This window comes from Euleptes europaea, chromosome 4 (genome assembly GCF_029931775.1).
Source record: "Euleptes europaea isolate rEulEur1 chromosome 4, rEulEur1.hap1, whole genome shotgun sequence".
Classification (NCBI taxonomy): Eukaryota; Metazoa; Chordata; class Lepidosauria; order Squamata; family Sphaerodactylidae; genus Euleptes; species Euleptes europaea.
Window position 1 is genome coordinate 45,906,282 of NC_079315.1, and position 14,086 is coordinate 45,920,367.

General features: G+C 42.7%; 1 long non-coding RNA gene across 1 annotated transcript; it reads left to right on the forward strand.

Moving 5' to 3' along the window:
- Positions 1–5,207: 5,207 nt before the first annotated feature.
- On the forward strand, positions 5,208–13,598 carry LOC130476876 (uncharacterized). Its single transcript, XR_008933280.1, has 4 exons — positions 5,208–5,292; positions 7,363–7,456; positions 8,451–8,566; positions 13,524–13,598. It is a non-coding gene; the product is annotated as an uncharacterized LOC130476876 (long non-coding RNA).
- Positions 13,599–14,086: the final 488 nt, after the last annotated feature.

A 14,086-nucleotide genomic window follows, 5' to 3' on the forward strand; every position in this document is an offset into this window, starting at 1 on the left:
GTGCAGAGTATGAAATTATTAATACTTTATAAAGGAAAGTTCACTGGTCATTCACCACAGCTGTATTTTGAGATAATGCTCTCTCCATAATTTTGCTATGCCAATTAACACCTGTAATGGCTGTGGAATTCCCAGTATTTGTTCAAGCATCAGGAAGTGCAATCACATTTTTAAAATTTAATTCTGATTGAGCACTTTCACACTGGAATTTCCCTTTGATGTTTTTTGTAGTTGAAGGATAGTGACTTTTAAGTCCGCAACAGAAAGCCTGAAATGCTCTCACGGCTTTCTAACCATTTCAATTTCTTTATCAGAGTTTTGTCCATTTATAATTTGTATAGAGACTTGCGTGTTTGTGCTATGCATAGAGTAGAAGTACACTGGTGACAGATAATGACATATATCACACTGGAGAATGAAGAAGTGAATGAACTATTGGTGTTGTGGATGATATATATTTGGACCTGTGATTAGGGGGTGTGTATTCACCAAAGCCGAACTGACCCCCCACCCCGAAAAACATCTTATTGGTAAAATTTGGATTCGGATCTAATGTATCTCTTTTTTTCAGGAATTTGGAATTCCTGATATGGGGTTCGGGAATATCCGGGTTTCCTGAAAAATTTCAAATCCATTAGACCCGAATCTGAATTTTTCCAAAAAACTTTTTATAACTCTACCTGTGACACAGTTACCTAAGTGGATATGAGGACAGTGTTATCATCTGGGTTTGTTTCTTGTTGTATTAGGTGGCATATTGTTGTTGGTAAGAAACTTAGGAGGCTGCCTATAAGGAACAAGGGCAAAGCCTACCTATGAGAAAAAAATATCACTGCTCAGGATCAGCTGTAGATTATTGACTGGTCATTGACCATCGTGTTGCCAAGTTTGAGCTGGAAGCTGCAGCTAACATCCAGTGTTGTTCTGTTGTTTTCTTTTTGGGGCCTGTCTTGTAGTGTGCTATTTCTGAGTATCTTATGTTCCTGGTCAATCTGTTTCTTCACTTTGTTGGATAGGCATTGTAATCTTACAAAGTTCTGATCTAAATACTTTTGCTGGAAATTAGAGTCTCTCCAGATAATAGTTTATTAGTGAAATTCATGCATTTTGTTACTTAGTTCTGGAGGATATTCAGACATCTTTCTCAAAGTGCTACAGCAACAACAACAATATTTTGTCCTTGGAAAAAAAATGCAGGTATTCTCCCTCCCTCCAGCAATTGCTGCCTGTAATTCTGAATGCTATGTGTATATCACTTTCATGAGTGTCAAGGACAGCAGGGGGAAAAAATTCCCTTCCCAGTGTCTGCACCTTTTTGAAAACATCAGGGGGAGGGAGTTTATAGTATTTTATTTGACATTTTGAACAGCTTCTAGAGAGGCAGGTGCAAGAAGGATCAGGTAGCCCTTTGAACAAAGCAATAAAAAGTGGCAAACACATGGATGTGTTCACCACATCAATGTGGTGAACTCTTTCCATCTTTCCCCCCTCATTTGCTTTATTTAGCTCTTTGGAGGCCAGGGCCATTTATGAATAACTCAAAAGAAGCCCCGAAGTGGTCCCGCAGGGATTGCGCGCTTAATAACCAAGCATTAATGGCCTAAGTGTTCCACATCTCCACTGTAGCAATAGAGTACAAATCCCCCATTATGTATTAACAATTAAAAGAAACGGTGACCAAGCTTTCTTACCTCAGAATGGCTATTTTTCCAGTTGCAAGGCTAATGAAGCCATGCATCATGAGGGAATTCAATACTGATTAAATTCATTTTTATTTTACCTTTCTGCTGAGGAGTTCCAGATGGCAAATATGGTTATTCCGCCATCCCTTTTATCTACACAAACTCTGTGAGGTAGGCTGAGAGAGAATGACTGGCCCAAAGACACTCAGGAACTTTCTGATCACTATACCAGTCATGTCTTCGTGTCTTCTTAGTTCATAGGCTACCAGCTCTGCTGCTCCTGGCTGCCTTCGATCAACTCCCCCCTTCAGGATTGGGCTCTTAGTTTACAGAGTATTTTTCTACAGTGTTGTTTCCCAAAATGGAGAGAAACCAAAGTGATTATCCACTCTCCAATATCCTGAACACACCACAATTCTTTGGCAAAAGCACTACAAATATAGGAGCAAAGCCTGACTGAAGCACTTGCAACATTGGTTATCTTTGTATTGCCCCAAATACTGCTGCTATTTATAGTATAAGGGTTGTCAACTGACCAGATAAAAATTACTTTAATGGTTTTTGTGGGGTTTTTTGCTGTGAGGGTAATTGCCAGGAAAGAAGTGTGCATGGCTAGTTCTTTTTTATCGGGGACATTTTTTTCGCTGTACACCTTAGGAGTCCTGTGGGTCTGGAGGGGAAGCCAAGAGCCATCCAGAGGAGGAGTCTAGCCGTTTTAGGAGGGTCATTTAGCCCCTTCAAAAAATTGGGCTTTATCCATGGAGCCTCATAAACTGCTGGGCTCTACCTCCAGATGGCTCTTGCCTTCCCTTCCAGCCCCAAGTGGCTCTATTCCTGGACCCCTTCCTGGTACCAGAATGTTGGGTTTTTGATACAGGCAGAAATAACTTTGTAAAGAGCTGCTGCTGAAATTCCTGTTTCAAAAGGAAGCTTCTGAGTTCTGAATGTAAAATATTGCTGAAAATTAACTGAGCAAGAAAGATGCATATCCATGGAAAGGAAATATTAATCCATTCTCTTCTTAGACCTGATGCCTCACGTTATACATTATATAAATATTATTTTAATTATTTAATATGAATTTTATTTCTTTCAGCATTATCTTTTGATAGCTGGAAAGCATCATGTCCCGCAGCCAAGGTAATTTAAGAAGGTGCACCTGTAAAATCATAGCTTCTAAGTGCATTGCTCAAATGCATGCAATTCCTTAGTAGGGCAATGGCTGATACTGGTTGCTTGTAATAATACTGAATGAGGTTAGCAAATGAACACACAAAAATGAGAACTTTGTAGATGGATAATAGAGGGATGCACTTTGCATACTTTTCCAGCATAACACCCTCTACAGTAATAAAAAGTATACATAGCTGGTCCAGATTTAGGCCAGTCAACTTCTCAGCTGATTTTTACTGTGAAGAGCATTTGGAATTATGCCCACATTCTGCATTCAGAGTTCTCATTCCTCCTTATAGCTGCTTCTGAACTCAGCAAGATTGGGATTTTGATGTTGGGAGGTCTGATTAATCTGATAGCTGGTGGCTCTCTTGCAGTGGAAGGAAAAAAACACAGATTGGGTGCCCTTTTGGAATAACTCCTGGTAGGTCAGGTGGCAGCTATGGCTGGGAGTGCCTTTTACACAGAAAGGTTGGCTTGGCAGCTGCAGTCTCCCCTAGAAAATGGTGATTGGCGTCATATGATACATGTTTTGTTGGGTCTTCCTAGGGCTATTATATGTTGGGAAAATGGCATGGTGTGTGTGTGGGGTAATCTTTAGGCTGGCCTACTGTCCATGGGGCTCTGCCTTAGAAGTGAAGCGGTCAAATGCTGAGATAAGTGGCTATGTTTCTAGATGTTGTATTTCACTAAAAAATACGTTATCTTGCTTAACCAGCCCCTTCAAGCAATGACACAACTTTGAATTGTGTTAGAATTCCTTTTTATTGTTAATGCTTCAATACTATTAATGAAAAAGTAAAAAACCCTCTAATGTATATGAAATATATGAAAATTAGATTACATGGGAAAATATAACAGATTTTAACAAATTAGTACATATTCTTTTATTAGTACACAATAAAAAAATTCAAAGATATATACCATCAATGAGTTATGTTGGGGGGTCTTAGACAGCATACAAGCATGCCTGAGAAAGAATCTCCAACCTGTTACAATCTTGGATCGCTATATATACTTTTCCAGAGGTCAATTATTTTGAGAACTAATGAAAATTTCTTTGAGAATCAATAAAAAATTGTTATGAGAATTTGACAATATTCTCAGACATCAAAAGACATAAAAGATCCCTCTAACAAACATCTTTCCCTCACGTCAGACAAATAGATGATGTAGGAAATAATGCCCAAACATAGATTTTCTCAAAACAAATTCCCAGTTTTCACACTTTCATCTTCAAGGCTTATTAACCACAAAAGACAAAAGAAGTCATTATTGGACTTGTTTATAATGCATCCATATTTGACTTGAAAGCAACCACAAAAATGTGTTTTTCTCTACATTTGCTATCAGCAACCTGTTTATCTCTATATTCCCAGACTTCAACTGATTATCCAATGCCCGGGAACATTAACTGACCTTGCTCTGTGGTTTTTCAAATGCCTTCCAGACAAACAACTCATTCTTTCCCATGCAGGTTCAAATTTGAAGCCTAAAATCATTACTTGGAGTTTAAATCAATGCTGCAGGTTGTCAATTATCTATACTTTTAACCATAAATGTATTGAAAACCACAACAGAAGAATGTTTGGAAACTTCAATTAGTACACAATGCATGAGTGAGGAAGCACAGAGAGATTGAAGAAGTGCTGAGTGAGGAAATGCTGAGAGATTTGAAGCAGCTCCCAAGTAGTTTTCAAGAACAAAATTAAGCTTTGGCCTTGGTTCAGTTTATCTTCTTCCTTTTGAGCTTCCTTTCTATACACTCAGGGAGCAACAGCACATTATGGAGTTCCTGGGACTGCCCTGGGTCCCATCAAAATCAGATATGTGTTGAGAGTTTTGTGTTCCATTGGTAGACATCGTTTTCCTAACAATGCAAACAGCAGCTTCCTGGGGCTGTTACAGGTTGGGAAAACAACACAGTGTTAAGCCTTCTCCACATGCCACAGTCCTGATCTGAATCAGGTCTCCACATCCCTGAGAATTAAGTTTCAGGAATCACTGAGACCTCCAAACATGGAACTCTCATAACACATGTGGTTTTGACTGTGCCTGGGTTAAACCTAGGAATGAGTAATGTATAGCTGGGCCACTGGTTGCTGATGACTAAAAGTAGAAATATTTATTCAAATGGGGGTTGTAGACTTGGTTTGACTACAGAGCTTGTTCTGGGGAACTTGAGGCATATGTCTTGCATGTTCCAGTCTTCTAGGGTCCTTGTTCTAACTACTGGAAATTTCTTCCTTGTTTCACAGATTATCAGAGAGCCAGATGACTGCAGCAGTTCTGATCATGTTTCATCATCTCTTGAAACAGAGGGACCTCTTGATTACTCCTGCAGCAATTCTGCATTTGACCACAAAGCATTATTTGGCTCCCCAAACCGTTACCGGTCACTAAGTCCTAGTGGGAGATGGGCATCTTCCCAACAGAGGTTATCACTGCTAGGTCATTGAGTGCAGGGCTTGGTTGGCACTTGGCTGGCACCAGCAGGTGACCCGTCATGAAGAGCTGCCCATCAAAATGGCTGCTGATTGCTGCTGTTACTGCTTCTTCTCCTCATTGTTTCCAGGATTGGCAAATGGCCCCATGGGAAATGGAGAACAATGAGCAGGCTGACCTGAAATGGAAGTGGTGGTCACTGCACAGCAGTGGGGAGAGAACCACCAGCCTGATTTCACTGGCAAGAGGCAGATGCTCTCTCGCTGTTGCCAGATGAACTTGTTGGCTGGGCAATGGGTGACTGCATCATACTGCCATGGGCTCAAGCAAGTGGATGACCTCCTGCTTCCTTACTTGAGCCCACAGCAGCATTCTCCTGTTATCTCACCCATGGGACCAGAGACTGCAGCTTCACTGAATCTAGCCGTGTTGAGGAAGTACCATCCTGTTGCCAGAACATCCAGGCTGATGGTTTCTTCCCCACTGCTGTACTGTAACTATACTTCTTCACTGTGGCCATGTCTCTCAGTATGGAGGAAAAACCTTCTCAGTTCTTAACAACCAGGCCAATGCATTCCTCCCCAAGCTCATGAGGGAGCATCCAGTAGAGAAAACATATGATGGGTTCTGGGGAGAGGTGATGAGGGCAAGGAACAGCAATAGTAGCTGCTGTGGCCATTAAAGCATATGTATGTATGAGTGCCATTAGTGCACACCTGTCTTTCATAAATCACTTTATGTGAGGCTTGACGGGACTCTGTGGAGGACTGCTAATTCTGAGAGTTCCTTCCTAGCAACGATTCCTCTGGTTCTTTCTGTCCCATACTGACTGGAGGATGCAGTGCAACGATGCTGATCGAGGGAGATTAAGAAAAATAACTACACAGATGAGCTGAGATCTAGGCAGGTCCCATAAACAACCCTGACCTTGTGGTATAAATAGCCCAACAGATCAGAGAGAATTCTGTACACTCGAATCCCTTTGTCATTGTCTTGCACGAGGCACTTTGAGATGCATAGTCAGCCCTTTGGCAAAAGTTGACCTTCTGAGCAGAATGGTGCCATTTGTTGTCCGTAATTGCAAAAAGAGTAATTTTTGCTGTTGTCTCCTGACCCTACACTGTATAGCATAGAGGTCAGAGGCTGAAAAAGCTTTTTGGCAGTCACGTTAACTAGCTTTCAAGGGGGCTGTTTCTGAAGAACTGCCAACTTATCCATGCCACAGTTAAGATTGTATACAGGATTCGAACCAACTTTGTATCACAAAAATGGTGTCATTCTGGCATTTTGGAGAGCAAAATATTGCTCATTTAGCCCCAGCCAAATGGCAAGCAAGGACAGGCAGGACAGCTTCTTTCTGTGCCATTGAGTTTCTACCAGGATGCATATACCCAAGAGTTCCTGCACATACTACAGATTTCCTCTCCCTTCTATGTCATCTATTTGTGGCTTCCTAGAGGCACCTGGTTGGCCACTGTGTGAACAGACTGCTGGACTTGATGGGCCTTGGTCTGATCCAGCAGGGCCTTTCTTATGTTCTATTGCTTCTTGTGGTGCACGAAGGGTTTTCCTTGACCAGAAACTTCAGGGAAAAGGAAGGAACATGTGACTCATGTGGGAAAGGGAGCTCTTGAGCTAATTAACCCTTTTCCCCATAGCAGTCGCATGTCCCTCCCCTCCCCTTGAATTCAGAAGGTCATGAGACCCTCAGGAGAAGCCCTTAGTGCACCACAAGAAACTACTAGATGGAAGAGGGAATGTGTAGCTCTTGGGTATGTGCATGATGCTGTTTGGATCCTGGCCTGTTCCTTCATTTGTATCTCCATGTGGCTTTTTGAGAGTATATACAGAATCCAAGAACACAACAAGACCTTCATTCAGCACAGTTTTCACCATGTTCCTCAGGTCCTTTTGATATTTGAGGCTTAACCAGTTTCTGCCTGTAAGGCAAAGACTTACCTCACCCTGATTAAATATCTGTGCTTGAGATTACTTGAGTTACATGATGGGGAGGTCTGTGAGGTAATTAAAAGCATATCATGACCCCTCTAACATTTTTCAGGTTGTACTCCAGCCCCAATGCCACCTGGGAGGAGATTAATGAGAGAGTGAGGAATCTCTTAACCTCAGAGGAGGCCAAGCAGAGACTTTCCCTTGTGAGTATGATGCACTTTCTGAACAACTGCTGCTGTTGATGCTTAAGTTTTAACAGCCTCCTTTCTTACACTTTCTTCCCACTGGTCACTGATGTATCTTGCCTCCCTTAGTAGGTAGACTGCAAGGTAAAGAGAAGGCTTTGAATACAACATAAGGTCTAGGGCTTCGTGGCTGCAGATGAAGAGATTGCAGGGGGCAGTGAGCTGTCTCTTGATAGTTTATTCCCCCCCACACACACATACACTCCCTGAAATATAATCACAGAGGCTGTGAATTTGGTCATAGTGAGTGGAGGCGGGTGCAGCAGGGGAGACAGGTGCTTTAATCCTTTCCTCTCAGGCTGTTTTCGCAGTAAAGGTTATTTCCACCTGCTTTTCTCCCTCATTGTATCCACATTGCTGGAGAGCAATTTTGATAAGAGAGAACAGTACCATTTCCTTGAATAAATATCTGATTAAAAATAAATTAATGTTTTCTCAGTACAGGCAACAGTGTGACAATATTTTGTCAAGAGACTGGTCCCTTTTAAGGAACGGTGGATCTGTTACTTTTTATAATATGAAAGCAGTTCTGCCTCCCATCTGAATGCATAGCTCGTATTTTGTCACTCTCAGACTCTCCCAAAGCGCCTTTTTCCTGCTCATAAATTTTTGTGAGAATTTCATGTCTGCCTCTGTAATGTCAGTGTTATGCTTTATTTGAATCAGAAACTGCTTTTACTCACTAATTTCAAACATTTGGGACACAGATCCATGTGCGTTAACCCAAACTGACAGTTCTTGCTGTTGTCCCTCTAAAATTATATTCACCTAATAGAAAGGTGCTCTGATCGATAAAGGACAGAGGAAGTGTCATACATCAATTGTTCTGGAACATGAAGTGATAAGCCATTTTAATTCTTTTAGAATACCTGATACATTTGTTTTTAATCAAGCACATTTTGCAATGCTGATGATGATGAACTACTAAGCTAACCGGAAGAATATTTTTCAGGGAGCCACCGATTCTGAGATTGATGATGTCCTTGAAAGAAGGTCTATTTCTTTGAGGTCTTCCCCACTGTGTGACTCACTAGGACAAAGATACTGTTCATAGCTGTCATTGGCAAGGTATGCAGCTTTAAAATCCTTCTCTTTTCTGATTTAAGGGAAGGTATTAAAAAGGAAGATAACAAAAAAACAAAGATGCAGATCTAGATTGTTATGGTGCTTTCATCCCTGGAAAGCACAGGATTAACGAGAACGACATCAGATTGAATTTTCCCTACCCTCAGACTTCAGCGTGGAATCTTGAAGGTTCAAGTTGAGTTGAGTGGGTGATTATTGAATAGGTATATTGCTATTCCAAGCAATTAAGTCCCGCTGAGCTCAGCCCAAGCAAATAGGCTTAGGATCATGATATTAGTTCTGCAGTACAATAACAGGGGAAACTAGACCTGCCAAGTGTCTGCCTCGCCCTGGAGCCTTAAAGCAAGTACAAGCCATTGCCTGGATCCAGAGGTGTAGCTGTATAATTGCCCCATAAGGTCTGCAGTTTTACTGTGTGTTGCCTTGAATACGACAAAAGAAAAAAGGGAAATAACACAAAATAAATGGAATTAAGAACCAAAGAAGGTTAAGACAATATAAATATGGGCTCAATATCTATAGGTTAAAAGCTAAAAAACATGTCTTTGCCCAAACAGTAGCCTCACAAGTGTACATAAATAAAAAGAGCCATTGCCATTATTGACCCTGACCAGGTGTGTTTTGACTTGTGGGCCTTCCTCAGTGGTCAAATAATATCAATCATACAAAAAGGCCCCATACATGAAAGCAGTACATTAATAAACTCAAAAGTAAACCAAGATGAAATGTAATAATAATTTTATGTGACCAAAGGCAGAAATATAAGTCAAAGACCTCTTACTTAGTGTCTTACTGCCATGGTCAGGTACTCGTATCTTTGATGGCAATTCAATTGGGTACCTTTCTCTCCTGGTCAAAAGATGTAGTGATGTCTGGAGCCAATACTAATGTATTATTTGTGCTGCCTTAAATACCAGTGGGCTGAAAGATGCCCTCTCCACATGCATACATAAATAATTTTGTTCTTTGATTCTTTTTATTAAATTGTGTCTTCACATAAAGTAGTAAATATAACAACAAACCCCATGTAACCCTACCACTCATCCTTCCTGCACCCTCTTCCCCAACATATCCCATCAGCAAGAGAAGAAAGGAAAAAGAAAATTAGAAAGAGCTGTGCACATAGATAGCTAAAAGTACAGGTTTTTAAAAAGGCATAAGCATTTTTTTAGATCCCTTTGAAATCTAACATGGCCATGAAGATTCAGGATAGGTTGCTTCCACACAGAAGTTTTTGCTCTGGGCTGATACCCACACTGGAGTGGATTTTTGAAGTCATTCTCTATTTGGAGGATCTATTTGAAGTCATTCTCTAATCATCCATTCTCCAGGTTTTCCTCTTCTTTGCTCCAGTCTTTCCCAAACTTGGTTTGATATATTTTTTGGAGATATTGCAATCAAAATGTGTTTGCATGCTGTGTGGGAAAGGTAAGCATTTTTGCAGGTCCTGCCCATATCAGCTCCATTTTCCTTGTGTTGGCTCCACTGCATGGCCAACACCCCCCCCCCCCAACACATTACTGGAGGACTTTGAAAAAACATACTAATTTCTGTATCACTGTAGCATAACACTATAGCAGTATAACTATTTCAATTTTTTAAGCTGAAAAATGTGCTCCAGTGGCACATGGAGGGATGGACAGGAGACCACAGGGAGCTGAGTTAAGGAAAGTGTGGGGAAAACCACTGTGTGGGTGCTGCACTTCACCCACAAATGCCTTTGCATTTCAGTGGCAATGGGAGTAACATGGATAAGCCTTGCAGTATGGAGCAACCTTACTCTGCCATAGATGGATTTACAACAAACCTGGGCTTATTACAATCCAGGTGTAGTAAGCCCAGGTTTGTTTTTATGTGCATGAACTAGGGGGAAATGTTCAGGGATACACTCTCCCTCCTTCCTCTCCTTGCCTACAGCTCAGTCATGAAAGACTTTTGCAGCAAATCATTTATTGGTATGGTTTGTGCTTTCCCTCCACAAACCAGGATTCCAGGATCTGTTATAATACTGGCTTGCAGGTAAGACAATGTCAGGTTCCACTGGGGTCGGATCTGAGTCCAGGGTTGTCTCATCCTCCAACTCCAGGATTGCTTTTAGTTGGGCAAGTGCCCCAGGATAGGGCCTCAGAATAGAGCAAGAGGAGGGGGTTTCTCTTCACCCAATTTCCCCACTCTGTTCTGCCATTTACCTATTCCCACATGCCTTGGAATGGGTCTGGCTCTTCCTCCCTGGCTGATCCTGTGCATACCCTTTAAATGCTTCCCCAAGGGAGGGCCAACCCTGGGCTCAGCCAGTCCTCCCATTACAATCCAGCCCTGGGGAGTGACAATCCCCTGGGCCTATAGATGCTTGCCTTGGAGTGGTGAGCATATTAACTTGTCCCTCTGGACTTCTTTAATTAGCTGGCTGCCCCACCCAACCACCTCTACAAAGGTAAGTGCTGCCTATTCTCCCTGCCCCTTTGTTAGAGCTTCCCTGGGTCTCAGAGCCAGGATCATCTCTGGTAGGAACTTGGGTGGGTTGGTTTCTGCTGCTGAGCTTGCCACTGAGTGCCAGCTGGGCTCCTTCAAGCTGACTGACTCTCGAGTAGACTCTGCAAGGCCATGCCCTACGGCAACCTGACAGGTGACTTCCCCAGCCTCGGGGCTTGCTGGCTCAGTGTGCTTTTGGTAGGGCTTGCAATCCCCTGGGGGCGGAGGCATTGGCCCCAGACAGACAGAAAACCATAATTTATCATTTGTATGCAGTGATAAAGTGTGATCTGTTACACAAGCAGAAGTCTTTAATTATCCAGCTGTATAAAAAAAGAGGAGAGACTGGGGAGGAAGTGCTTATGTCAAAGGGGCATTTTTCACAGTAGATTTTGCTTCTGTTTTGCCACGGACTAAGAAAAAACACGAAACATGGCCGCGATTTATCCCTGTCAATCTCGATGTAGTTTTGGTTTTCCATGGGAACAAAGCACGCTGTATTTCACAACGGTTTGGTCTGTCCCTTTTGCAGGAGGCCTCCCCTTCCAACAGGCTCATTATTTATGCCTGCCCCCAACTCCGCCCCAACTCTGCCCAGCAGATTACCTCATGCGGTTCACCAGCTCCAGCGCAAAAAACAAGCACCAGTCCCTCTGGTCTCCTCCATTTTTCTTCCACCCTCGCTCTGCTCTGCTTTTGGAACAGCCAGATTCCAAATTGGGGGGGGGGGGGGGGGCAAGGCAGCGCTTTCCTCAAAGCTTCCCTCTATTTTCTATAGGTGTGGAACCCATTGCCCTTTAATGATAGACAGGATTGGGGGGGGCAGGAATTGCATCCATGTGCCCAGAGAAGTGTTTAGCTGAAAGTGGGAATGGTGTGGGGGGGGAGAGGAAAGAAGGCCCCTGGCTTGCACGCCGGCCATGATCCGGCCACAGTGCATCGAGAGAGAGGAGGGAGACCCAGAGCAGGCTGGCCGCCCCTCTTCAGAAGAGTGATGGGAGGGAGTTTTGCCTTGGGTTTTCCACTCTCAGGATGCACATTTTTCCCATCCGATTTCTCAAAAATCCCCCCTCCCTGCTGGGGTAGAGGGGCCAACAGCCCCTTCCCTTGAACATCCCCCCCACGGGTCCAGCTGCCCTAGACCGAGCTGCCACCACCACCACCCCCAGCACATGAGGAGCACATGGTGTGGCCCCGCCGGTCTCCCCCTGCAGCCGTCCGTCCGACGTCCCCCTGGGCTTGGAGGTGTGGGCCCAGCTCCAAGGCCCATCCCGGGCGAGGGGCAGGGAAGGCGTGCCGCCTGCCCGCCCGCCAGCCTCCGGGATGGAGGGAGAGAAGTGCCAGGACTCTAGGCAGGCAGGCAGCAAAAGGGGCGGTATTCTTCTCCGAGCGCGAAACTCCCCCAGCCAATCACCGTTCTTGGGGGAGGAGAAAGGAGACTTCACGGGGCAAACATTTTTTCATGAGCATCCGAGCAACAAAACGCGCTTCTACTGGAAAGTATGGCTCAGAAGTGGTTTGGTTTGCCGCTGACATAACGTGGCTTTTATATCTCTATCAGGGAAAAGCCGGATCTGCAGTGAATAACCAAAATTTGACTCCGACGCAAATCAGCGTCGAAACAGCAGCAAATCTCCGTGAAAAATTCCCCAAAGGATTTCCTCAGGCTCTCTCATTCGCTATGGCTTGGTTAATTAATTATTCAGAATTAATTACTGTGGTTTGTTGTTACTTCTAAATTATGTCTCTAGCACTTCCATATCTAGTATGTGCCTTGTATCTAGGGTTGCCACCTCCAGGTGGGGCCTAGTGTTCTCCTGGAATTACATCTGATTTCCAGACAACAGATCAAATCCCCTAGAGAAGAGTGGACTCTATGGCATCACATCCTTGCTGTACTCTCTCTCCTTCCCAAACTCCACCCTCCCCAGGCTCTGCTCCCAGATCTCCAGGAATTTCCCAACCCAGAGTCGGCAACCCTACTAATGCAGCAAGAATGTAGATGATTTTCTTCCTGTTGCTAAGCTTTGAAATGGTTATTTCAAAAATATTTTCTCAACTTAGAACCTTATTTTTTGTATCAAATATGTGTAGAAATGCATTATTGCAATTTATTTTTAATTCATAATGAGACAAGGAGATTAACCCAATTTATCCAAATGGTTAAGTAACAAGAAGAAAGGCAGTTTATTGAATGTAAAAAAATCCCATTGTATTTCAAACATATATTCTCTTCACAGGGGATATAAAGAGGAATTTTCTACTTGGATTTCTCAGTTAGATAGCATGTATCACTCAGTAGATCTCATAAGAACATAAGAAGAGCTCTGCTGGTTCAGACCAGCGGTCCATCTAGTCCAGCATCCTGTCTCACACAGTGGCCAACAACCCCACTCAATATTAGAACTAATAAATTGTTTAAGTGCATGATTTTGCTATAAAATTTTGTCCATTGTTTTGCTAACAGATAATACAATGCCTTTGCAGAGATAATGCAGTACCCTTAGGATACAGAAGATCTACTGGTGCCAAATCTCCATTCCAACAAAAGACTCATGGATGAATTTATTTTCTGTGTGGTATATCCAAACTGGTTGGAAAACAAGTTTATTTTTTATATTTTTTGGTTGTTCTGAGAAAAGAGTGTTTGATTAAATGGCTGATTTATATATTTTCCATAGACTGGTAACATATCAGCTTATTATGTTTGAAGCAATCACAATCTTGATGGCATAATGTGTCCTTGGGCTTTGGCTGCTGAAAGTATTTTCTGTGAAAAACGTCTTGGAATTTTCATGCTGATAAACTTTTTCCTTCAATGGCTTATGGCTGTGCTTAGCTGAAGTGGTTTTGAAATGAATTGAGTTACTACCAATCAGGGGGTGTCATTTTGAATTTTATCAAAATGTCAGTCATGTATGAGGAAGATTCACAGCCTCAAAATTTAAAGGTTCGCTGGTGGGATATGTTCAAGATTAAACGACAAAGTACAGAATTTTCAGAGTTTTTGTTATGGTTGCTTTTTGTATC